A 26,003-nucleotide genomic window follows, 5' to 3' on the forward strand; every position below is an offset into this window, starting at 1 on the left:
GCTTTCTTGAATTAATGTGTTGGATTTAATTCTGGATGGCAGTATTTTTCTAAGTTGACAAAATGCTTTTTGAATCATCAGAAAAGTCATGTATTTAGCCACATAAATAGTAACACTTGATTCCAGAACATTTTTAAGAAATGAGAGGTTATGCCTCTCAAGACAGGAATGTTTTAGTTGGTGTAAAAACAACAACATAAAATTAACTGGAAGAAAAGGTAGGTAACTATTCTCAGTTATGAACCTGAAGTTCATTTTAGGTATAAGTAGGAGGACAAATATCCTGCACATTGACAAAATCATGGATAGAGGGTAAGTGAAGTGTGAATAGTGCTATGTGTCCCATGAACAGCAAAGCCATTTTTCCTTTGTGGGAGTCTTCAGTGAGAAAACTGAACGGGTAGCTGAGTAGTATTTCTTTCACTTCTTTTTACCTGAAAAGAGAATTGTTTTTTTTGAGGCGAGAAATAGAAACTTGTTGAGAGGAGAATCTATGCATAGCCAGCAGAGAATGCACTCATAGATCTAAAGAAAGGATATGGTTGTTTTATACATTTAAAAAGCAGCTTGAAGTCTTTATGCCTTTATGGTTCTCAAACATATTTATATTTGCTACTTCTGTCGCTATCAAAGAACTGCCAATAACTTGTGTACTTTGTAATCTAGCTTTTAGGGAAATGGTGTCAACTGATTGCTGCAAGAGCTTACAACTCGAGGATCTAACTTGGGCACATGCTTCACCTTCTGACATAGAAGTTCAGTGCATATATTTCTGTAACAGCAATAGCACTTCTCTCCATCTTATTCTTAGCACATTTGGTTTTGATCTTATTTTTTATATACACTCTAGGGTATCAAAACATGAGTTTTTAATAAAGATGTCTTAAGTATTCATCTTCACAGTTGGAATCCTGACATTCTATATAAAATACTTGTGTTAGCATGCATACCTTCTCAAAATAGTAACTATGTTGGTGGAGTTGTTTGTTTTTTTTTTCAGTTGGCTTTCAAAAAAAATTCCGTAAGAAACAATTGAATTCCATACGTAAATAATGGGAGAGTCCCTCTGTGGATTAGCTTGACTGATGGTAGAGGTAAATTCCGGAGTGTATGTTTACCTTGTGTTCTCTGCTGCTAGACTTTACACTTTCAGAGCAGCGCGGGGCTTTCTGTACTTTGTTAAATATTTATTTACATGTAGATAAATCACTAAAATAAAAAGAATGTTTGTATTTAAACATATTGTAAGCTCTCATTAGATGAAAATATGTATGTAACATTATTGAAGTGACACAAATAACTTTTTGATCAGAAAACATGTTTGTTTTCTGGACTGCTATAGTTCTGAAGGACATATATAGTCTCTGAAGAAATGCCTAGTCAGATTCACAAAATTATTCAAATTGTCTTTAGTTGGCAAGTATTTGCTCAACATGTCTTTTTTTAATTCTTTATTTTTTTTAAATTCTTTTTTTAATTCTTTATTAATTCTTTGAATTAATATTTTGCTTTCATCTTTGATAGTTGAATATGCTCAGTTCTGAAATAGTACATCTTCTCAGACTTGGAATGCAGGGTATACAATGGTGGCTTTCCAGCCAATGAAACCTGAACATCGTCCTCAACAGCAGTGTGGGAGAACTGTATGGTCAATGCACTTCTTGAATTAACCCAGTTTTGCAGTCCTTTGTCGTCTTTCCTTTTAACTGTCTTCTGTATAATCAGAATTTAAATTTCTTCCGTATTGTTGAACTATTTCGTGACAGAGCACACTAGTATTGCATTAAATTTTGCTTGGCTGGCAGTTTTGTGCATTCTGAAATTTGCATATCTCCAGGCAAGATTTTGCATTCTGGGTTTAGTTATATTGCCTGCTATCTAATTACTTAAAATTACTTAACTGCTGTTATGTTGAAGGTTAGTTATATAAAACAGTTTACTGTTTAAAATTCATATATAGAAGATTCTCTTTTTGTAAATTGCTTCTTCAGGAGCATGATAAACATCAACAGCTTCTAAGGTGAGAAGTTAGATTACAGTATATGACCAAGAATGTAGGCCTAGAGATGTATACAGTATGAACTCTCCTTTCTTTAGGAAGTAAGTTAAGAGGAAAAGAAATGGGTTTTTGATAGTAACCAGATGGGCATTCTTTAGAGAGGGCTTGGGTTTCAGGAAACACTAAAACTCAGATTCTTGTAATCCACGACACTGTGAGTTGTTGGGAACCTGCAGCCAAAATTTGGAGCCTCTTAAAATCAGTAATACCTTTTTGAAACTCTTGATTCTAGTGTTTAAATTAAATTGCGTAAAATGTTTGACTTTATTTTCAGCCATGAGTGTTTATGGATCATTGTGTATACTCAGCCCATGTGAAAGTGAGTGATGGTGAATGTTTCCTTACGAGCCAATTAAATGAGAAAGCTATATGCCTTAGCTGAATCTGCATGTATGTTTATGGATCTGTGTAGATTGAGAAGCCAGTCAAAGATGCATTTGAGCATCTATTATTTTATAAGCATGTATTTTTGCATGTTTTCTAGGAATATAAGTACATATTGTATTACATATGTGATTGCATATTCTTTTTCTTGTTTTGTCACTTCTGTAGTACGTTTTACTACCTTTGGTGAAAAGCAATACTTTTCATTCTTCTGTTGGCCAAATAAGCCTGAACATGTAAACCCTGAATAAGGATAGAAGCTCCCAATTCCAAAATAGATTGTTGCCTGTACTTATTGCAGAGAACAAAGATTTTTGGATAAAAAAGTTCTTTGGCATACTAGGCAGGTTCAGAAATGGGAATTGCGAATTCTGAGTGTCTTCCCCATCACCTCCCACTCACAAAACAACTCTTAGTGCAACATTTTCTCTTGGAAGGCAGCTAGTGGCCTAAGTGCAGCAGTTGGCAAATACTTCATAAGGAAAGTGTTGCATAGTAGGAGGTGATAAAAAAGAAGGTATGAAAAAAAATAAGTTTGGGGAACAAGGAGGAAAAAAAAGCTAGGCTAGGATGGTAAGAAGAAATTATTTTACCTTTTGTCATCCAAAATAGGAGTTAACACTGAGTTTAGGATGGCTACATTGCAGCAACCAAACATGAGAGACAGCATACGGAAGTGTATCTAAAGGCAATCTTACCAGGCCATTGCTCTGGCACGGAAGTGAGTGTCAAGGAGGCCTTGTGCAAGGAATGAAATCCTGTCTCTGTTAATGTGGAAAATTATGGCTTCAGCTGCAAAAGCTGTTAAAATTTGGAAGGAATTAGCATATTGCTTGCACTGAAGGGCACCTGGAGCTGAATGGCTAGGTTAAATCATTCAATAATGATTAATGAGATTCATTGCTTAGGTTATACAGCCTTTAAAAATTAAAAGGAATAATTTAAAACTAGATGCAGAGCAGAAAGAAAGATTCATGGCTACTATTTACCTCTTGAATGCAGAAGGTGGAGGTAAGTATTCTTTATCAATACAAGGAGAAATCTGTTAAGTGCCACTATTAAGTTTAGAAACTAAGAAATTAATTTCTGAATAGTTGATCTGTGTAATATTCTGTGACCATAATAACGTGAATGCAGCAACTGAGGTCGTCCAATATGAAAGAATGAGCAGGACTGAATTTTGCTGTTGGTGAGTACTTTGTTTATATATATATATATATACATATATATTAGTATATGTATATATATATTAGTATATTAGTATATATATATATAGTATATATATATATACACACACACACACACATATATATATTTTATATTTATATATATATATACATATAAACATATAAAACCTGCAGGTAGAGTAATATAGTGGAAAAATAGAGGAACAAGAATAGAGACATACAGAGGACTTATTTTAAGTCCGTCAGCATGATTCTGGCAGTTACTGAGCTGACTGGTAATGCAGTTTGGTATCATATCAGGAATACTGTTTGAAATGTTCAAAGGCTGTCATTTCGCAGGAAGCTTGTAGTGCTGATGTGAATATACTTCTGTTTACTTTCAGGTTTTTACTGGAGAGAGCAGAGAAGTCCCTCCAGTAAGATGAAGCATGTGTTCATTAATATTTGTAGAACAATAAAACAAGCACTGGCATAATCTATGATGCTACTGTTTAAAATAAGTGATCGCATTCAACGGTTTCATAGAGGTAGACAGGAAGTAAAGTAGGCCCTTTTGGAAGTAGATGCAATTCCTCTGGGGCTTATGGCTACAAATACTAAAATAGAATTTACCTTTAAACTCTAGAGGTTGAGGTTCCCTAAATTGCATTGCTGAAAAAAATCTCTGTTGACAGCATTTCTTGGCTTTTTATATTGCCGTTTTCCCCACTTACACGATGTCTGTCTTGGTTGTCTTTCAAATTTTGATTCACTTATTCCCTCAGTGGATAGTGAGCAAGTAAGAATTTTTAAAGCTAGACAATTGCTCCATTCTTGTCTGTATGCATCCATTAGCCTAATGTGGAATGAGAATGCTTAATTCCCTGCTGCTCATCCCCCACCTCATCCACCCTCTATCAGATGGGATTGTTTTCCCTGCTATTGCTGGTGCAGGTAGCCTAGAAAATCCAGCAGGTTTAGGTTGACCTGATGCCTTAGTGCTCTGACCAGCAGCGATGTATGCTTTTTACACAGGCAGCTTCTGTTTTTGTTGATTTTTATTTTTATTTTTTATTATAATGTTCATTGGTGTTGCGAACATCTGTGATTGATAGCTTATGAATTTAGAAGAGAAATGCTTGTTTTAAGAGTGAAATTTGATTTTTATTTCAAAGAGATTGGTTTAGTATCTTCCCTCAGATTATCGTATCATTAGGATTGATATTTCTGTCTTTGCTAGCAATTTACATTTTATTTTACATAAATTTACAGAACATACATCTTATTTGCTTCTTACCTTATTGCAGAAAGGAAAGCGGCAGTCTCGTAGCTAAAAATTCATGGTGGACAGTCCAGCATTAATTAGAAATAAACTGTGTTAGTCATTTCATTTGGTCATTTCATCACAATTCCTGTAGGGTTGCAGCTGATCACTTTGCGTCTCATTAAACTAAGTTTTATCCCACTCACTGTATGCAAGTCAAGTAAAAAGCCACATCCAGTTAATGAATCCTTTTGTTTGCAATGAGCTGAACGTGGCATTTGTTTTTGTTTTAGCAGTCATGAAATCACAGGGTGTTGGCGACAAGTCCATTACTGGCGCTGTGCACTGTGTTTCTGAGGGCTCTTACTCCACCCAACACATTATGTGTGTGGACTGTGATGTACTTGTTAAGACTCGTTTTAAAATAAGGGATTCCTTGCTGAAAACAACAACAAAAAACAGTAATACAGGGAAAATAACAATAGGTCCCTGTTTTGTATTAGCAGAAATGAAAGAAGCAGCGACTCATTACTCTTGTGGCTTGAGGAAGAAGAACAAAACCTGGATGAATTCTCAGCTCCTTCAAGTCAATGGAGTTCTGGCTGCTGATTTTGATTTTTAGCTCCGCTGTATGTCACCATGTGACTGTGTGATATTACATAGAAAAGAGTAGTAGAGGAGGGAAACAAAACGATTAAGCATGTCACTTGTAAACTTTGTGGAAAGTTTCAAAGATAATCAAACTCCACAATTTAGTATTCATTTTTATCAGTCTCTGCAAGGTTGGCTATGTTGCGTGTCCCATAGTGTTGGTGCTGTTGGTATATATTCTGTGAAACTCATTCCTTCCCTTACTGTCTAAAAAAAAGCACGTTTTTTTGTGTTTTTTTTTTTTTTACCTACTTCAATTGTTTTAATTTGCTTGACTAACAGCTTTTTCAAAACATTCAGCTTTGAATTTTACTGTGCTATGTAATATGCTCTTTTTCTCTGACTCTTAGCCAGGATTGTGAGAGAAGTAATAAATAAACCTTAAGACTTTTCGTATGGATTCAGATTTAAAAACAAACAAAAAAGCCAAAATAGAAGTAGTTCTATATTTTTGCTGTCTGCTTAGGTTTGAAAATGAATACGGAGTCTGGTTCCTAGCAGATACAATTTGGAGGGAACTATAATATATTGTAAATGAAACATTAAGCGCAGATCACTTCTTTAAAGGAAGAACGGTACTAGCTATTTAAAATTAAAGCATGCTCATCAGCTTTTAGAACTCGCTATTTCCAAATCTCTATTTAATTTCTCTTTTTACAAGAGTTTTAAGAAAAAAGTCAGACTATTCCTGTGTGACCAGTCTGTTTTGGTTAGAAGTACCAGGTGTCTGATCAATAGCATGTGCTGGGAAGCATGAATTTCATCTCTGCAGAGACTTTAAATGCACTTATTTTAAACTTTCATGAGCTACAAGTTGTGTGTCTTGTTTTGTTTTCCTTTTCAACTGGGCAGTGCTGGGTAGAGTTTTGTTATTTCACTGCAGATTTAGGACACAGATATGTACATATTTTTCTTCAGGCTTTTAAGGGCTCAATTTTAAGAGGTAGATCATTATTCTACGCATCAAAAGTGAAGGGTGATTAACTCCGTCTGGGTGCATGCAGTGTAATTTTAGAGGCTACAAATGTTGTTACAAGTCAGGTTAAGGTTTAAAGGTGAAAGTTTGGCTGAATGCGTTTTACAGCTTTAAGTTAATGTACGCAAACAAAGAACTCTTGTTTTCTACCCGTTTATGTCTAGTGAGCACGTAGCTGATGTGGTGCAGGAAAGAAAATGTGAAGATTGTGCAGTTTGCCATAAAGTTCAAACTACATACTTATTTCAATTCCAAAGTCCCGTTAAGTAAACTGAATCTAACACAATTTTGATTTAGGCTATTCATCTTCTAAATGTGAAGTGAAATGATGATGGCTTTAAAGTAAGTGGTATCTATTATAGCTTAAATTTTATACGTGAATATATTTTAGATTTGCTCATATGCCATTAAATAATTCCAGGAACGTATTGAACTACAACCCCAATAAAACTTCCCTAGTGTATTTAAGCTTTCATTCTAGACAGTTCTTAAGTTCTGTTGGTAACTTGAATTTCTCTCCATTTTTTTCACTCGCTGTTAAACAGAAGTATATGGAAATTAGCTATGTGGGATGGGAATGTGTGTTCGTTGAGTGACATGGAAGTTCTTAAAAGAAATTGTAACCTTTCTGTATAAGATAACTGACCAGATTCACTGTGTTGAAGTTAGAAAAAATGAGATGGGTTGGACTTGTCAGCTCCCCCTCCCCCCCTTTGTAATTAAAGTTTTCTTAGAGCCAAACAATTTGGAAGCTTTTTTTGTATTTCATTGATCTATTTCATTTAGATCAAATGTAAGCAAAATGGTGTGCATTTTTATAGGACCCTGTAGTAGTGTAAGAAGCTGTTCAATTATGTCTGAAGAGGTGACCTATTCTGACAATAGTTCTGTTTGCAAGTGGCTTGGCATATAAATGGAATAAAACAAAGTGGAAGTGATTAATGGAAATAAAAATAAACACTTTCTGTTCTTGGTAAATGATACCTCTAAAGCACAGCAGCCTTGTCGAGCATAATTAAAGTTGTAAGAACTAGGGTAGGATGAGTGGCCTCTATTCTGTGAGGTCACAATTGGAAATACAGAGGTCAGGGTTTTGCACTTAGCCTTATGTAAACAATGTCATGCCCTAGTAAGTATAAGAGCTGATTTAACAAGGTTAAGCTAATTAAAAAAAAAAAAAAAAAAAAAAAAGCAAGTGCGCTTACTTGATATAAAATCTTGCTTACAGTCGCTTTACCCTCATTTAACCAGCTAATGGGGAAAAACATACAGGGAAGGTAAGAACAGTGGAAGTACAAGCTTTTATTTAGGCTTGCTTAAGGATACCTGTTGATACTAACTGATTCCCTTGTGTCAGACTCTTACAATAACATTCCTGCAGTTTTCCCAGAGCCTGTTCCGTGAAATCTGCGGATAAACAGTTCATTTTCACCTCAGTTCAGGAAGAGACTTGTTTTTTTAGAGCACTTCTTTTCCCCTGAGGTCTAGGTATTGCTCTGTTTTGCTAGAGAGCTGATGTCCTTATCCTTCTTGCACTACTGAGTAGTTCCGTATGTCTCCCAAGTATATTAAACCATTGGTTCCAGAGATATTTCTTTTTTTCCTTCATTAGTGGTTTGGATTATGTATTGAGGCCTACATTTATGCATGGTAGGAAAATAAATGAAAGACTGTGGAGATATCCTAGGAATTTTCTGTTTGGAATTGCATGATTTTTCTTTCTCTCCCTTTGCTTCGTCTCCAGCCCTTTTTGCGTCGGGTCTTCTTTCATTATGGTGCATTGCCAGTCAGAAGGGACCACGAGCTCTAGACAGAACACGCCTCTGACGGTTAAAAGAAGGACTGCTGGCAAGATCCAGAATAATTCAATTGAAAACAGAGTTCTGTAACCTAAAGTCTGGCAGTTCCAGCCACCACTCCCTTTAAGAATTTCCAAGGGCAATTGTTCAGGCTTTCGCATGCTTTGTCTAGTCATCCTAAAGCTGTGAATGGGATGGGGCTGAGCAGTTAGATCTGCTGTTAAAACTTTCTGGTTGTGTAATCGGTCACCTTTTTATTGCTACAGTGTAAGAGGAATGCAGGCCCTCAGAGAAGAGGAAAGATAGGCATTCAGCATAATCGAGTGTGCAAAGAAATGCACTGTGGTTAGTTTGCAACATTCTTCAGGCAGGTTTTTTCTTAGCATGAAATGTTGCTTTAATATAGGTCAGCTTTAACTGTTGTAAATGAGTGTGTTTCTGGTGAAGTCAGTGAACCAGTGTTAATTACTTCACTTGAGAATCTGCCCAAGTAGATGAGCAACTGGCAAATTCAAAGGCAAACATTTATCCTGCAAGAAAAGTTCAAGTCAGTCTGATGTTTTGTATTTGTTTTCTTCTCAACTCTTCTGACAAAGAAGTCAATATTCCTACATCCTGATTGTGTTTACTGCAAGTAGAGTTTTATTCAGAAGTGAACTGTTTGTAAACTGTTGCTGTTTAGAAAATAGAGGGATAATAAGTACTTGTGCTTCTTGTTTCAGATCCTCTCTCTACTAATACAAGAAGTGGGATCTGAGTTGAGCTGAGGTGGTTAAGATCACAAACCACCAGCATGACTGACATAATTAGCAGCATCTAGGCTGAGGAGATTGAAGTTTCCTTTTACGGAGACTGCTAACATTTGTCCCATTTATGGAATAGAGGTGTAATGTGACCCAGGGCTTTTGGTATGTCTAGTGAAAATGAATTAAACACCTTGTTTCCCTCCCTTCCTCCCCCCTTCACCAGCCCCCTGGAGTAGTTACATCTTTGAGGTGCATGAAGACGCATGTTGTATCCATGCAAAACTACTTCATCCTAGATGGCCTTTGATCGGACTGCTCCCTGGGTTACCAGTATATGTTACAGGGGTTTACAAGAGTTACAAATTTCAGTTGGTCGAAAGATAGTGGCCTTACAGGTCAAGTGAAAGTGCTGGCCCTGTTTTTGAAGCTAGATGAGACAAAGGTGGTGACTTCAAAAACTGTGTCAAAGTAATTAAGCCATTAAAGTTTCATGATCTAATATTACCAAGTAATGCTATCTACAAGCCTGAGATGAGTCAGATGCTTTTAGTACCAGCCTGCACACCACTTAGAATATACAAGAAGGAAAAAAAAATCCAAACATATAGCATACTATGTACTGCACAGTCTTCCAGTAGACATATAAATGATGAAAAATATACAAGATTTTCTCCCCTCCCCTTTTTTGTTTCTTTAACAATTCAGTATTACCTAAGGACTCTTCAAGACTGGACCCTACCAAGTGATGGAGGAAGACTAGCTGTCATTTTTAGCTGGGACTCATCAGAGAATCTCTGAATCATGAGATATTTCACCTCCCAGGTGTATCATTTCAGGGAATGTAAAAAATTTGGCCAAATGCAAAGAAAGATCCCTCAATGTTTCTTTTTACCAGACGTATGGTATGCTTTATATGTACAAGAAAACTGATGATGCATGTGGTTTTGTGTTTACTGTAATCTAAGCATGGTTTCGCACCTTAAGCTCTCATGGGTTGCAGAGTCAGGCATTTACCGTTTTTGGCCCTCAGCTTGTGCAGGAACTTATTTTTTTTAGGGAGTACATCCACAGAATGGGAACTTTCTGTAATTTTGCATGTCAGTAGAGCTGCAGAAGTGAGTGATCTGAAGCCTTGTGTGCCTGCTGATTTGAAAGTAATTTTCTAGGTCCGAGTCCTCCATGTTGATAAGAGTTGAAGAGTTGCTTGTGGGTCAGTACTTGAAAAGCACTGTTTAACCTGGTGTGACTGTAAGAGTGATGGAGATGGCTAGTGACCTATGGGTTCTCAGCAACATGTACTAATTATTCAGAAAACAGCCTTGTATACAGTAATTGCCCAGCAGTTCCTTCCTTCCTGATTTGAAATTCCTTAGCTCTGATAGTGGTATAGGAGAATACAACGGAAAGCTTTGTGATTTAACTTGGTTGTCTGGTTCCTCTGTTTTTTTTTTAATGCTTCACTTATGTTTTTAACAGTCTCTCCAGACGTCCTGCCCTGCCCTGCTTATGGGGATTTACTTTTAATTACAGCTTGAGTTAACTTTTCTTTGAACATGTCAAGTTATGTTTCTAAAATACATATGTATTTTTTCTTGGGTCAGGTATTATATAATATATCTGGTATGTTTTGGAACGTGCATAGTTCCCTGGCAACTGTTAAGCAAAAATATGCCTTTATGTTTATTGTAGTGGAGGAAATTATTATTTTACTCTTAAGTTACATACCAAGCTAACTTTTTTAAAAAAATATGAAGTAATGCCCTGAGGGATAAAGTGGGATCAAAAGGTATTCCTATTTAAGAAGTTAGTTTAAATATAGTCAGTGTTAATGTTGTAATTTTGCTAATATTCTTACCCAGTGAAATGACTTGGCAGTCTCAAGGCCCAAAAGCAATTTTTGGGACAGGTGTCAGATGAGGCTATTTCCTTCCAAGCTGTTTTCTATGTCATTAAAGACTAAGTCACAATAGTAGGGATCTATTTGTATCTGGGGCTGAATTCAGCTAACGGAAATAGTATTTTCAGAATTTGATGGTAAAAAGTGTCAGAAAGTGTACTAGTGCTAACACACACAAATCACGTATAAAGTTGCTCAGTTTTCATGGCTATAGCTCACTTCCTGAAATTAATAAACCTGGCTTACAGGCATACAGGCTTAAATAAATACATGAGCAGAAATAGCAGGGAAAAGTATGAGAAGTAAATTGTACTTTTTCTGAATTGGAACTTGACTACGAGTTTACAGTTGAATAAAAGTCATGTTAGGGATAAATGCTTTACGTATGCCCTAGTGGTGAAGCCCTACTTTTGTTTTGTTGTGTTTTTTTTATTATTATTATTATTTATTTGTTTTTTGAGTGTATGTGCATGTTTTTGAATCTTACTCCTTGGTAGAAATAAGTAATTATTTCACTTAATAATTAGCAATCCCCACTGCCATTTACTTCTGTCAGATTATTGAGAAATAATGGAAGTATTCACTGTGCTTATTTTTCCATGTTTGATGTGTATTAGATAGCACTGTAATTACACTGGATTGGTAAAATGTTGCAAGTACCTTTCCTTTGATAAGATTCATTTATTTCAAATTACAAGTAGTTGGGATTAAGAGTTGGATTTGTTTGCCTGTGATTGATAGGCACGCTATCATGATACTAGGTTTGCAGTAGGCTGGATTATTACCAATATTACAAGTCTTTGCTTGGTTTTTATGTATTAATTCATCTACTGCTTTATTATTTTGTGTGTATCACACATACTTGAAATGTGTTATATTAATACATATTCAATATTAAAATAAAGTAAAATATTCAATTACATATATTAATACATAGTCAATACTATGCTTTTGAAGTTCAGAACATCTTGTATTTTTCAACATGAAAAGAGTACATTATTTCTTTGAATTCAATTTTAGGAGCAGTAGGAAAAGAATTCTCTAGATTGTGTGTAATCTCCTTTTTTTCTCTCACTGGATGAAGTTATTCTTACCACAGTGATAAAATCTTAACTATTTTGGTTACGTTTTTTCATTTTTTTTTTTTTTTTTCACTTTGAACAGTCTTAAGGAGTAAACCTTCAAAGAGAGATTACATTAGTTTCCAAAAATAAGCTCTTTCTCTCTTCCTTGGTCTCTAGGAAATGAAAGTAATTTGTCAGGGGAATAGACTTCAAAGTGATGTCAGTAATACTGATAAATAAAATCATGCAAAAATAATTAAATACTTGTAGGAAAAGTCAAGTCAGAGAATCCATATGGGAATGGTTTGGGTCTGTTCTTAGTGTCAGGTAAGAGGTAACCAGGTAACATGACATATTTAGGATGATAGTTCTCAGTTCCAGTGAACTGCATGGTAAATAGCTTAATATATATAGTATTTTTGGGCAGGTACATAAACAGTAGGTGCTGTCTGGTTATCTAGAATTGAACAGTTCAGTTGGAAGGGACCATCAAAGATCCAATTGCCTGACCTCCTCAGGGCTAACCAGAACTTAGCACGTTAATGAGAGTGTTGTCCAAATGCGTGTTGAACAATGGCACTCATGGAGTGTCCATCACCTCTCTATGAAGCCTGTCGCAATGTTTGACCATTCGGCCATCAAGGAAGATGCTTCCTATTGCTCAGTCTGACCATTCCTTAGTGCAGCTCTGTGCTGTTCCCATCCTGCCACTGGTTCCCAGGAGCAGAGTTCAGCACATCTCTCTGCCTCCCCTCTTCAGGGAGCTGCAGGGAGCAGTGGGGTCACCTCATGACCTCTTTTTCCTGATTGAGCAGCCCAAGTGCCCTCAGCCACTCCTCACAGGACAAACCTTCAGCGTTGTTAGCAGCTGTGTTCCCCTGTCAGTTTTAAGTTACCCATATATTTAGCATTTCCTGTATTACTTTTTTGGCATTGCTTTGTACAAAAAAAAATAAAAATAAAAAAATAAATTACTGAATTATAAACAGGAGTAGTACATGCAGGTAGCATGTTCCAAAGATGTAGTAGGTGAAAGGATCAGTTTGGTTTTTTTTCTTTTTTTTTTTTCCCCAGATCAAACTTACATATCTTCAAGGTTCCTGGTTATTGAGTTGGAAATAAATTTCACTTTGCATAAATAACATAAATAGTAGCATGTTTTGACTTTATGTTCTATTTTTCCTAGAACATGCTCATCCTCCTTTAACAATCTTAGGATCTTAGTCCTCTACTACTGCTTGTTTCCTGTATTTCAAATACAAGTTTAGGCGCTCTACAGAAATAAAGGAGTGTTTTCTGAGACTATATTCATCCTTAAAGAAAAAAAGTGAAGTGTCCCAGAGCGTTACTAAAATCAGGAAGTTTTTAATTTTTTAAAACAACAACAACAGTATGTATTTTCCAAGTGTGTATTTAAACAGGTTGCTGGCGCAACTGGGAAACTTCAGACAGGAAAATGTTGCTTATAAAATACTTCCCCCGCACACGTTAGAGTGGTGAATGCTGTTTAAAAAATACGTATGACAAGCAAATCACTGCATCTGCCATTCATTTTTAAGGATTTCTGTGTGATTCTTAGTACGTCTGTTGTTTGAGAAACCAGTTGAAATGACACTATGTTAGTGCTACAATTTATGTAGAAAATGCCACTCTTCCCCCTGGCTCTACACTCTCATATCTCCCTACTTTGCTTGATTCTGCTGTGTGAGCTTAAGGCCACACTGTCTCTATTACTTCACTTCCTGTGTGGGAAATGCTGGTCCACAGGCTAGAACTCTGAGCAAATATAAATTTTACATAATATACTAGTTATGGTGTAGAATTGCTGTGGCAATATAAATGGGCTGCAGTGTCAGGGCCCTCCATTTTTGTCTCTGACAGATTGCGGTGCTATGGTGGAAAGCATTTTTATCTTGCAAGTAAAAAGTAGTTGGCTCAAAAAAGTGTCTGAGATTAAGTATTATAAGATACGTTTAAAGGCACAGTGTGCTATTCTACAAATTTGCTTATAACACTAGTGTTAAGTATCTGTATGAAAAATGATTTCCACTTTTTTTAGATTAATATACTATGTAAATTCTAAAAAAACCTTTATATAGTTCTCTATATAATTACTGAATTAAATTTAATGTAAAAGACTGTAAAGATGTTAGTTGGTCCATGTTATCCTGGTTCTGTTGTATTTAACTGTGAACATCTTAGAAAAGCCTCATGGTGTGTTAGTGGTTTGCAGCTTACAACTGAGGATCCATCTTCAAGGAAGAACCAAAAATATTCTTCTTCTCTAATGACAAATAGAAATGGAGAGGGAGAAGACTTCTGGAGCTTAAAAAATTGAATCACTGAAATTTCACGTTACGTGTTCTCCATTTTTGTACACATTAGTATGTATATGTATTGATCCTGCTTAGACCTTATAGGTAGGCCAAAATCTGACTGACTTATTTAGTCTAAACGTAATGAGTACTCACCTGCATCTTCTGTACTTACTGTCTGACTTCAGGTACACGTTAAAGCTTTTGATTCTTTCACAGTGACAGACAGAAAAAGTTCTTCAAGATGCATTTGCCATATTAGTAGAGGCATAGTTATAACCAAAGAATCTTTTATAATTAAAGCAGAATGACTCAGATTTTGTGGTGGGCAGGTGGAATGCTTTGTTGTGGGTAATTAAATTGCAATTCTTTTACTCTTAGATCTTGACCACTTTCCAAGGAGTTTTCACAGCAAATGTATTGCCTGTGATAAGACCAATCTTGTCTTTGTTTGGCAGATGCATTCCTTTTTAAATGAGTAATGGTCAGGATTATTAGAACTACAAATCCGTCTTGTGTGAGGCTGTTCTATGTTGAGCATCTACTTTAAAATGACAGGATTCAACTATTCTCCTTTCTTACTGAAGGAATAAAATAGGATAATTGGATAGATTCTGACATCCTTCATGTTCTATATATTTCTGTAATTTAGAAGTGAGTCTTTGAGCTCTGTCACTGGATTTCCTGCTTAGCCTTATTTTCAAAGGTGAACAAACACTGAGGTGTGGTAGTCGTTAGATGTGTGTATATATTTTGAAATAAACTTAACCAAATGCATACTATTTAATAACTAATTTATAATTCTACTTTAATATAAAATTGATTTTATTCGTAGTGTATTTGGCTGTTCTATCAGATTCTGTCTGCCTTTAACTTTCCGGTCCTATTAAAATGTTTTGTGCCACAGTGATATTTAAGTTATAAAATCTGTGTTGAGTTGTTGCTTGTTTTTTTGCAAGACTTCCTCTTAGTAGAAACTGATCAAGTTAGTTTCAGGATTTACAAAAGACTTTAAAGTTCTTATGTTCTCATTTTAAGAATACCTCATTTGTATCTGTTGGCATCAAATATTCTTGGGATTCAGAAAATGAAAACAAAAACAGTTAACACTTAAGAGTTGATAATTTAAAATTTTAGATCATATTAATGGAGAACCTTGCACTGGAGTTAGGAAGGAGCATTATCAATCATGACTCATCTTACATGGCGTAAGAGTGAGAGAACAGCATTATGTGTTGCCAGTTTGTACAAGAAAGCAGAAACAAAGAAGCAGACAGTCTTTGATAGGAAAGCCATTAGGTATGAATTTTTTCACCTGTTAAGGCCAGCTGTCCCATGTGGGATTTTTTTTTGCTGTTACAGTCCATAAAGCTGTAGCATGAGCTGCAACCTCTGATGTTAAGATTAATTAGTTTTACCAGATATTAAAAAAAAAAAAAAGTATTGTGTAAGAGATTTGAATGAACTTCTTAATGTACTTCTCATGTTTATATTGAGTTTTTAAGTGGCATTTTACAAACCCTATTACTGCACTTCTGCTGTCAAACTGACTAATAGACTGATCTATTGACACCATCTGTCTAAGGAATCCACAGCCGTTGTTTCAATGTCTGGTTCAGTTTTGAATAGGAGAGCATTCTTTATAGGAGGAATTGTTTCTGCATTCTTTTCTTCCTTTTTTGTTCTTTTTCCTCTCCCGTGTATCCTCAGTGGTGATTCATACTGGAATTTCCCACTATTTCCCCCTGCAATGCACACAAACACACTTCCTTTTACACATCCAGTAAATTTCTCTGTTGATTCTCCAGTATACTATAATATGTTGGCATGTTTTATCACATTATAGGAGCTGTAGGGCATCTGGACAGAAATAAAACATCTGAAGCTTGTTTTGCAGATTATTCTCCTAAATTATTTTGTTTCTTTTGAAACTATTTGATGTATATAGATAATGTTTCTAGAAATTAACTGGTGATGTGTCAACCAGATTTAATTGTCTTCTGAGACACTGTTAAGAGATATTTCTGCAAGGTGGATGAGTCAAATTTTACTTAATATACGTTATGCATATTTCTTAAAAAAAAAAAAAAGCTTATAATTGAGTAATACAGGGGTGTTTGTGGATAATAAAGCCAAAATAGACTGATATGCAGTGTTCCAGCAGTAACTAATGCTGTCCAGTCTTGCCGTTTAGGGTTGGCAAAGGCAGTGCAATGCTCTAGGCAAGTTACATTGCTAATGGGGATTATTTGGAAGAACAACTGCATTTATATTAAAACATAAACTTCTGTAAATATGATGTTCTGAAGCATGGTGGTGCCTTAGCTTGAAGTTTGCTGAGCCATTTGCTAATACCCATGAGATGAAAATAGTAAATTCAGTCTTCAGATCAACAGTGATTGCTGAACAATCTATCAAGTTAAGCAAAATTAAATCCAATGGTTCTTGATTGTATTGGGCCATGTAACATAATGGCATTTCTAAGTTCATCTGCTTACGCATTCTGTGAGACTATTTTATGTTGAAACAAAATTAAAGTGTAAAAGGTATTTACTTAGACTGTGCTTAGGTCTACTCAATTAGTATAATCTAACCACAACGTTTTTTGCAATGAATCGTGTACATTTTTGAAAACAGTTACCACTGAATTTCTTTGGAGATCTCTGAGAAAAGACACAGTTTGGCTTTTTCTGGATTTCCTGCACTGGTTATTCTTAACAATGACATTTAAATGTCCCTAAATTCTTGTTCTCTTGTCCCAGAGAATTAGATTACCCACTGATTTATCCACATTAGTGAAATAATTCTTAAGGTAATTTTCACCATCATAGAAACATCAGTTATTGTCTCTTAATAATGTATTGTCTTTTAAACGGCATTGGGCGCATTATTTACTACGTCACTTTTGTCTACCTCTGCAGACTATTTTTTCCCCCAGTAGTTGAACCAGCATACTGTAGAATAATAGGTTTTCAAAAGGACAGAAATATTCTTCCTAGGGGTGGGAGTATTGTGCGTTAGTGAAGGGGAACATGTAAGTCGTTGCATGGAGAGAGGAGACGATAATGATTAGCACTAATAAGCATGCAAGGCTTTCGGCACTTGTGTTCACAGCAGTATTTTGTGGAGATGGCCTCTTTAATGTTATTTGTCTTTTTTCTTCCCTTCCCCTGATAATTCATCCTTGTCATCATGAGAGCTTTTAACATTAAAGTAACGATTTTTAGTAATTCATTCTAGGCTTTATGACAGCATTAACAGGGAAGTGGTGATTTTTCTATTGAAGTATACCAAAGACTTTTTTCAAGGTCAGAGATGATCTCTGCTATGTCTTGATTCTGCAAGTTTACATGACTACTTCTTTTGCAGTTAATCACTAATGATAATTAAATTACAGTGAAATGCGTTTTGGGTATCTCTTGCACTTGAAAGTAGTGTTTCAGTTGGTTTTGCTATATAGTTGTATTTATGGGGATATGAGTGAGATTATGTTCTGTGTTCATCAAACTTGTATGACTTTTCTTGGAAGAAAGAATCTAGTTGAGGAGTGTAGTATATTTAGTGTACAGCTTCCTATGTAAAAGTCCTGTTTAATAGTTTGTTCTTATTGCTTCCAGTTGCATTATACTACTTTCTCAGGACTCAGCCAGAGACATCTGAATGAATGTTGCAAATGCTTCCTGAGTAATGGTTTATCACTTGATTTGATGTGCAAGCACACTGAGTGAAGAGCAGAGTTCTACAATCACAGATCTGGAGTAAACAAACAAACAAAAACAACTCTCCAAGCACCCTCTGCCTTTTTCTCAAAAATTTTAAGTTTTTCAGTTGTCGAATCACCTTTAAGGATTTAGTCACTCAGATCCCATTGAAATGCATTTGGACTTGGTACTTTTCATGGCCTAAACTTCTGAATGGATGATTTCAGTATAGGTCTGTGAAATCATTTATTTTAATTTTGTTAGAAAAGAACACTTTCAGTGTGGTTATAAAAGCTTAGATGGTGAAGGAAGTAATTGTTAAGAAAAGACATTTTGGGAATGTTACTTTTTTACTATCAGGAGCATTTTGAGACTTTTAGAAAAAATTCTGTAATGTATGGTATATTTTTGCAGTGTTTGTAAAGTATCTAGCGTAACTGTTAGATAGTATATTATTTGGTACGTTCCAGCTTGTCATTAAAATAGAAAGCTACATAAATACTGTGTCTTTATTTTTGCACATGGAAGTATTAGAGATTGTCTTTTACCCAATTTAAACTCAGTCAACTCTAATAGTCTCCTAATCGTTTTGACATTCTCCTTCTGTGCTAGCATCTTTTCTCACCACATCTCTGAGAGAAGAACTATGTGGTTGGGTGGCATTCAGTTTTTGTTGATAGCTTTGAGCTCTCCATTAAACACTTTCCATTTTATTCTTAATAAGTGAAATACTTTAGAGCTTCTAAATCTTATGTACCATTTTTCACTCTGTATTTCTTTTTCATTATATTAAAGTTCTTGATTTGTTTGGTCTTTTGATAGTAGTGTTTTCCAGTGGTGGTGTGCTATGTTAGTACATAAGCAGTTAGTGCAAATAAAGACTTTCTAATTTTTCCTCTAGTGTTTTCTTCCTAACAGCCTTGAAAATTAGTTGTCTACTGTAGTCCTAATGAAGACTCAAGTAGTGTTGAATTGATCCTATGTAACTTGGCTGTTCTTAGTTACTTCTGTTTGTGAAGTCTTGTAGCTATTACAGTGTGGTATTCCTAATGCAGATATACCAGTTTATAACTAATTAATTACATTACAGAACCAATTAAAAGTAAAATTTTCATAAAGAGAAAAAATTGTAAAACAAAGTAAAGTGCAGTAGGCTGACAATTCTTTTGAAATAGGTGTTAGCACTACTTAGCTTTTGCTTTTAATCAAAACACTGAGGGAGAGTTTACTGTTATTTAAAGTACTAATTTAAAATAAAGACAGATTAATTGTCATAAAATGGTCTTTTAAACTGATGCATGTGCTGTAATGCCTGCTAATTAGGCATATAATGGTATATTAAAGAATGAAAAGAATGAGATTAGTGCTCACCCTGTAGAGAAGGGACAACTGATACCCGTTAATGAATTTAAACCCCTAACCATGCATTTAATTCTCAGCTTTTGCTCAGGGTACCAGTGAGCAGCTGTGAGCCTCAAGGCCTAGTGGTTCTGACTAATTAGTCCCACTGAAGGCTTTCAGCCTGTTCAGGAGGGTTTAATTTAGGTTCAGGGGGTTTGTTTCAAATACCTGTTTATATAAAGCTGAGAAGTCCATATACTGGTTGCCTTTTAGAGTTCAGAAAATATGTCATATAAATATTTGTATGTATATAGCCTTGAAAACCTGTTTGGGTAGGGGGGAAGGGAGCGCCTGCCCGAAACATCAAATAGTCCTTTGTGAGGATGAAAATGGACAAAACCAGTCTTTGGTGTAGGGAACCTGCTTTGGCAGGGAGGTTGGACTCGATGATCTCTGGAGGTGCCTTCCAACCCCTACAATTCTGTGATTCTGTGAATCCACCTCTTGAGCTGTGGTTGATAGCTTACCTTTACTGTAACACAGATGTATGCAAGCGACAGTTTCTAGAGAGGCTATTAATGTTTTGGGTTGGCAGTAAAGATTCCAGCCTACTTCTGCCTCTAGAGGGATTGAGCAGATTCCTCATGGTGTAGTCATGCGAGGAAGAAAGGAGCTGGTACTAGGCTTAATTATCACCTCCAAACCCTTCTTGTAATAATTAGGCAGAAACATGCAGTCTTAGAGAACTGGCAGCTTCATTGCATGATCAGGTGCATTACAGTTGTCCTGAGTAGTAGAAGATGAGATATTTGTATCTAATTAAATATATGCTATGGGAATATAAGTAGCTTTTTCCTCAGCAGTTCTACATACTTGTAAAATTCTAAACTTGTTAAAAGTTTAATTTGTTGGAAGGAAAACTAATAATATCAATCAGTCTTACAATGAAAAATAGCTTTATTTTGCTGAAGAAAACTCCTTAGTGTTGCAGTGGATTGTGTGAGTTTATCTGCCCAATTTTAGTATACAAGCGTGTATAATAGTGTTCTTTTTCTACTTGCCTATCATTACGTTGTAAAAGAAGCACTGTGCAGAGAACTAATCTGAATTTTATAGATCAACTGATAAAGTCGGATGACATTTTTTGGCACACACTTTTCTGCATTTTATTAATTCCTGACAATCTATTTTCCCTTACTGCTTGAATCCCTCTGTCACATACTGGTTGATGATAGAAGTAATAACAGCAATTTCTTTCTCATTTTCAAAGAGTTGTTCTCCTTAATCATTTCTTCATAATTTGTATTTATATACCATATGAGCATCTTCTTACTGGTCTGTAGTTTTGTTGTATAATGCATTCTCATCTTAAGTCATATAATTCTGCTCTCTCATTGTTTTCATTTGCTGTTATCTTTTATGTTCAAGGTTCTTGTGCCTTTCTTGTGCAGCTCTTCTGAACCCTTTTGAATTTTTCTCTATCCTCATTTGCTTCTTACATTCATCTCTTTTGCTTTCCACTCAAAGCCCCATGATTATGTACTCCTGACTTCCTCTTGACTCTTTTCATTCCTTTTGCCATTTTGACGTCTAAATATTGATTGGTTTCTCCTTCACCACTCTAAACTCTTCAAACAAACCCTTAATAATAGTAATTCACAGGCTAGTTGTTATATTAGCTTTTAAAAACAATTTAAAATATCCAAATAGAATGGCACTCCTGACATGCTTTTGATAAAAAAAGAAACAAAAAAAACCAACTTTTTCTCATTCTGTTAAAATGTTCTTCACTCTTCAAATTTCATCCTCAACAGCCATGGCCAGACATCCTTCTGTAATCTTTTGTTTTCATTACACTGTAAGCTTCAGTAGGTACAGTCAGCAGCATTTATTTATTTATCTGCAAATTTCTCATATTTAAGCTTACCATGGAAGCTATAAGGAGTGCCTTCATTAATGTTCTGGTTATGTCAGGATTTGCTTTTAAGGTTGAAAATTGACTGAGGTGGGCTGCATACCTCTAGGGATTTGTTACTAATCCTTTAAAAGGCCATTTCAAATATTTTGTTTTCTGAAAGTATAAATTACTCCAGACAGTTGTGCTTAAAATTGTGGTTCGGTCCTTTTTTTTTTTTTCTTTTGGAGAAGTTAATAACTCACTGAATACTGGTCCTATTTAAACATCTTTCTTGAATCTGCCTATCATATTGGACATCTCAAAAGCTCTGCTTTAGAAGTTTAAATACCTGTCAGGCTGTTGAACACTTAGACTATTAGCTGCAGATTTTTTTCTGAACAGCAAATTTTTCAGATATAGTCTGTTAATGTTTCTTTTCACCATCTCTTTTTACTGGTGACAACTTTTTAGACATTCTTTTTTTTTTTTTTTTTTTTTTTTTTTTTTTTTTTTTACTCCTGTTATACTTCAATATAGAGAGATTAAATATAATTTTCATACTTGAAACTGGTTAGTGTCTACTGTAAGTGCTTTGAAAATATTTCCTTTGAGTTTTTTCTTCATTCACAGATTGTGTTGTCTTTTGAGATAGGCCTAAACGCACACGAAGCATTGCTACTTGCACTGTCTATCTATTATCTGCGTATATATGGTAGAATCTTATCTAGGGGTATGTGTTTATGTTAAGAAAGCTGAAGGGATTTTTCAGCAATCTTCCCAGAGCTGTAAAGTTAAAATGAAGGTTCTTTGTTCTGTTCTCCTGTTCTGTTCTCTCTACCTTCACCTGGAAGCTTTATTGTGCATAGATCAAACTGTGGATGGGACAGTGCCTTTTCTAGTGTAACATGGTTAGCCTTTGCCTTCCTTCTTTTCAGTGTCTAACAATTAGCTTTAACTACTTAGCTGTAAGATCCCATAGAAATTTCACTGAGATTCTTGTTTATGTGTTGTGTTGGTTTTTTTTGTTTGTTTTTATTTTTTGCTATGTAAAAAGACCATATTTTTCTACCATAATCACTTTAACGTAGCAGTTATTCACAGTGAGCCAATTTTTCATCTGTACGGATCTTTGTAATATTGGATAGCGAAGAAATTTGACAGCATGCACTGATAGAGTATATGGAGCTGGGCAATTTCCTGTGTAGTTCTGTTTCGGGTTATGGTCTTTCCAGAGAATTTTGCCTGTAACATGATTCAAAGCTCAAACTATGAGAACGTTGGATGACTGAAAGTTTATGAAAGAAATCATGTAAGAGTAAGTATGCAGGCTTTTTTTTTTTTTAGGCCCTGTTTTTGGAAACTTTGCAGTGGCCACTCGATGATAATCTTCAGTGTGGTAGTTTGCAATCTGTAATGCCATTTTTCACTGTGACCTGAACTAAAATCCAGTTGGGACTGTGTAGGAGTGATGAAAATGATGGTGAAAAGTTATGATTTTTCACTGTATGTTCATTGACTGTGTTCTGGAATAGAAATAGTTGTTAATGGTAACACTAGTTCTTCATCCTGCAGAGAAGAAAAAAGTCACTGAGTGATAGTTTTCTGCTCCTGTCCTGCTGTATATCTAAGAGACTCCTGGGATGTTGTTTTCTATGTAATGCAGTTCATCTACACGAAGATGTCATATTAGAATTATGAAGTTCTGATTTATGTGAAGGACTCAGTACAATTGTAGAAGAGATTACTGTTCATAGAATCATAGAATGGCCTGGGTTGAAAAGGGCCTCAAGGATCATCTAGTTTCATTCCCCCTGCTACGTGCAGGGCCACCAACCACTAGACCAGGCTGCCCAGAGCCACATCCAGTCTGGCCTTGAATGCCTCCAGGGATGGGGCATCCACAAGCTCCTTGGGCAACCTGTTCCAGTGCTTCACTACCCTCTGAATGAAAAGCTTCCTCCTAAAAGGAAGAATTGTTCTTCAATTTAAATTTGAAACCACTGAGTTCTTTAAAAAGCCAGTGATTCAACTGGTTTGAGTAATGTGAAATTGTAGTTGGAAGAGAAAAGATTACACAGTTGCTCTGAAAAAGATGATTTTGACACTGTTGAAATGTGGAAGTTTATTTTTAGTGGAAAGTGATGTTTGCTGTTTTGACAGAGCTCCATTTTCAGGGAAGGCAGCAGTAGTAGGAGACTTTCAAATCATTGAACTGCGATGTCCTGTTGATTGCTATGCCAAGTAACTCGTGGCTTTCTCAAACGGTCTGAGATATATTTTGTAGAGTATGTGACTGAACTGCATTTATATGGGAAGGTAAAATATACCCCAGGTGTTTTTTGAAAGTACTGTAGTAGTACTAATTTATTACTGCAAACAGAATAATCTCTCACTGAGTCACCGAGTCTTCATTGTCAAGCCCTGCATTGCAGTTCTCTGTATTCTTACTAGTTCAACAGATGTTTCATTCTAGACCTGTGGGATTGGAGGTCATTTTTTTTCTTCTCCCAGGAGAATAAATTTATTGCTTTCCACTGAGAGCGTGCTATCTTTCATGATTAATACTTAGCTTTATGTTTGAATAAAATAAGTCATAGAAAGTGGATCTGGATAGAGTTTTAAATATGTGGTTGTTTGATTTGGTGTACAGCATTCATTTTCTGAAAACATAAAATACCTTGGAACTGATCTGCACATTTTATGTATTTTAAACAACTTAAGTAGCTTTTCATTTGGATTTAAGTTTCTGTTTTTCCTTATGCAACTAAAGCATGACAGTAGCGTGTTCTTGCAGTAGCAACTGATAATAAAAAATGCCTGGCCTTTTTTTTTTTTTAAATTGTCCAAACTTACTGTTTTACAGCAAGTCAGATTGATTTAAATTGAGTGACGTAAATTTGTTTCAATCTAAATGTTTAACACATTAAAATAATAACCAGAAAGTAGCTAAGTTACCTCATTTCTATTATGATTCTTTGTATTCTGTTGTTAATCTTCCCTAAATTATTAGCATTAACTAACTAAATTAGTTAGAGTATTAGCTTTGAATTTATTCCTGAGCTGACATAACCCTCCTACAAATACCTAACATTTGGATTCCTGAGGGCAGTTCTGGTATTTCATTCACCCTTGTAGATAGAACACATTTGTAAATATCTTAAAAAGCAGAAGTTTGGTGAGGTATTTTGAATTCCTATGTTTCTCCATGCCATTTATTCTTGTTTTTAAAATGAATTTAATGTCAATTGTATGAGATTAGCACAAGCATAAGCCTAGGACTGTTCTTGATGGTTATAATACTGCACTTCTGTTGTCTCAGAGTTGAATCATGTTTCCTGATACAGCTGAGAAGAGAGAATCCAAGGCTTTATTGAAGCTTGCTGTTTCTTTGAATTCCATGTAGTCCTGAGGAAACAAGAATCCTGTATACCTTTCGTCTGCATATCTTAAACATTAGAGAATGCAGCTCACTAAGATCAGATAGTCTCACCCTGAGCCTGAGATTGCAAATGAATTACAAGTTAAGATTATTAAACATGGCAATATTTATCCTCAAGTCCAAAATAGTGTGTAGACAACCCCTCTGAAGTACATAGATCACTCTGAAAGTAATGCCTCCTATTAATTTTCGTGGAAAAGACAAGAGATACAAGCAGCACAATAATACTATTTGACAGAGAAAATTCTCAGCCACAGACGACTAGTTTTCAACATAGTCCCCACCATTAGCTGTGCATTTTTGTGAATGATGAACAAAATTCTTCGTGCTGTCCTTGTAAAAATATGCACGAGCTGAGGTGACCCACTCTCACCATTGCTGAAACACAGCACCCACACCTCACTGTGCTCACATCCACTGTTTGGTCTCCAGAAACTAGAATATCTGGTCTTCAGTAAGTATCAGTGAATATTGATGGGTGCTGTTTTTGTTTTTTTTTTTTTCCCCACACTGAGGGATGCAAAGATGTGATTGCTTCAGCTGCACTCCATGTCAGACACCACTTTGTCAGACTGCGCCTCTGTTTCCATCCGTCACACAGCAACAAAATATAATGAAGTATTGGTGGGAAGGTTCATTCTCTACTGACGTGCCACCAACATCCACCTCTGGTGTCATGCGCCAATGCACTAACATGAGAAGCGTTACTTTCTGAGCAGCTCTGGTACTTTCTTTTAATTAATTCCATTCAATAATACTTTGCAGTGCTAGTAGCCTGTAAATCTGTATCATCTCAGTTTTAGAGTTCTCAAGTGCCATAGCGCTTAGCCTTCCCTAGCTGATGAATTCAGAACCAAAATTGCAGCTGGTGCCATTTTTTCTGCCATTAGTTCTCAGGTTGCAAATACATATTTCTATGCAAATAAGAGCTGTTTTAAACAACCTGAAAAGTGTCATCCATGTAAAATTCTCCCTTTCTGGTTGAACAGCAGTTTCTAATTCCAGTGTAAAATTGCTTATTGCTAGCAGATCCCTTATTCCTCTGGCTTTTTTCTTTTCTTGTCATTTTCTCTTCCTTTTTATTTTTGAACAGCAGAAGTCACCTGACTTTCCTAAGAGGCTCTTCAGTCTAATTTAAGTTCTGTATCAAAAGCTTTTCTGCCTATATAATTGGAAGGCATTTATACTCTTAGCAGTTTGCTTGGTTCCTTCGCTGCAGCTAAGAATTATCCTTTTGTTTAGTCTTTTTCTCCAATTCTGTTCTCCTATTCCAAAATTATAAATCAGTGGTTCACAAGCCATGA

The 26,003-nt window shown here is 35.6% G+C and overlaps 1 protein-coding gene across 11 annotated transcripts in view; it reads left to right on the forward strand.

The window, feature by feature from the left end:
- ROBO1 (roundabout guidance receptor 1) overlaps positions 1-26,003 on the forward strand; it is a 694,688-nt gene that overhangs the window by 395,922 nt on the left and 272,763 nt on the right. The gene's annotated exons all lie outside the window — the stretch shown is intronic.

This window comes from Lagopus muta, chromosome 1 (assembly GCF_023343835.1).
Source record: "Lagopus muta isolate bLagMut1 chromosome 1, bLagMut1 primary, whole genome shotgun sequence".
Lineage (NCBI taxonomy): Eukaryota > Metazoa > Chordata > Aves > Galliformes > Phasianidae > Lagopus > Lagopus muta.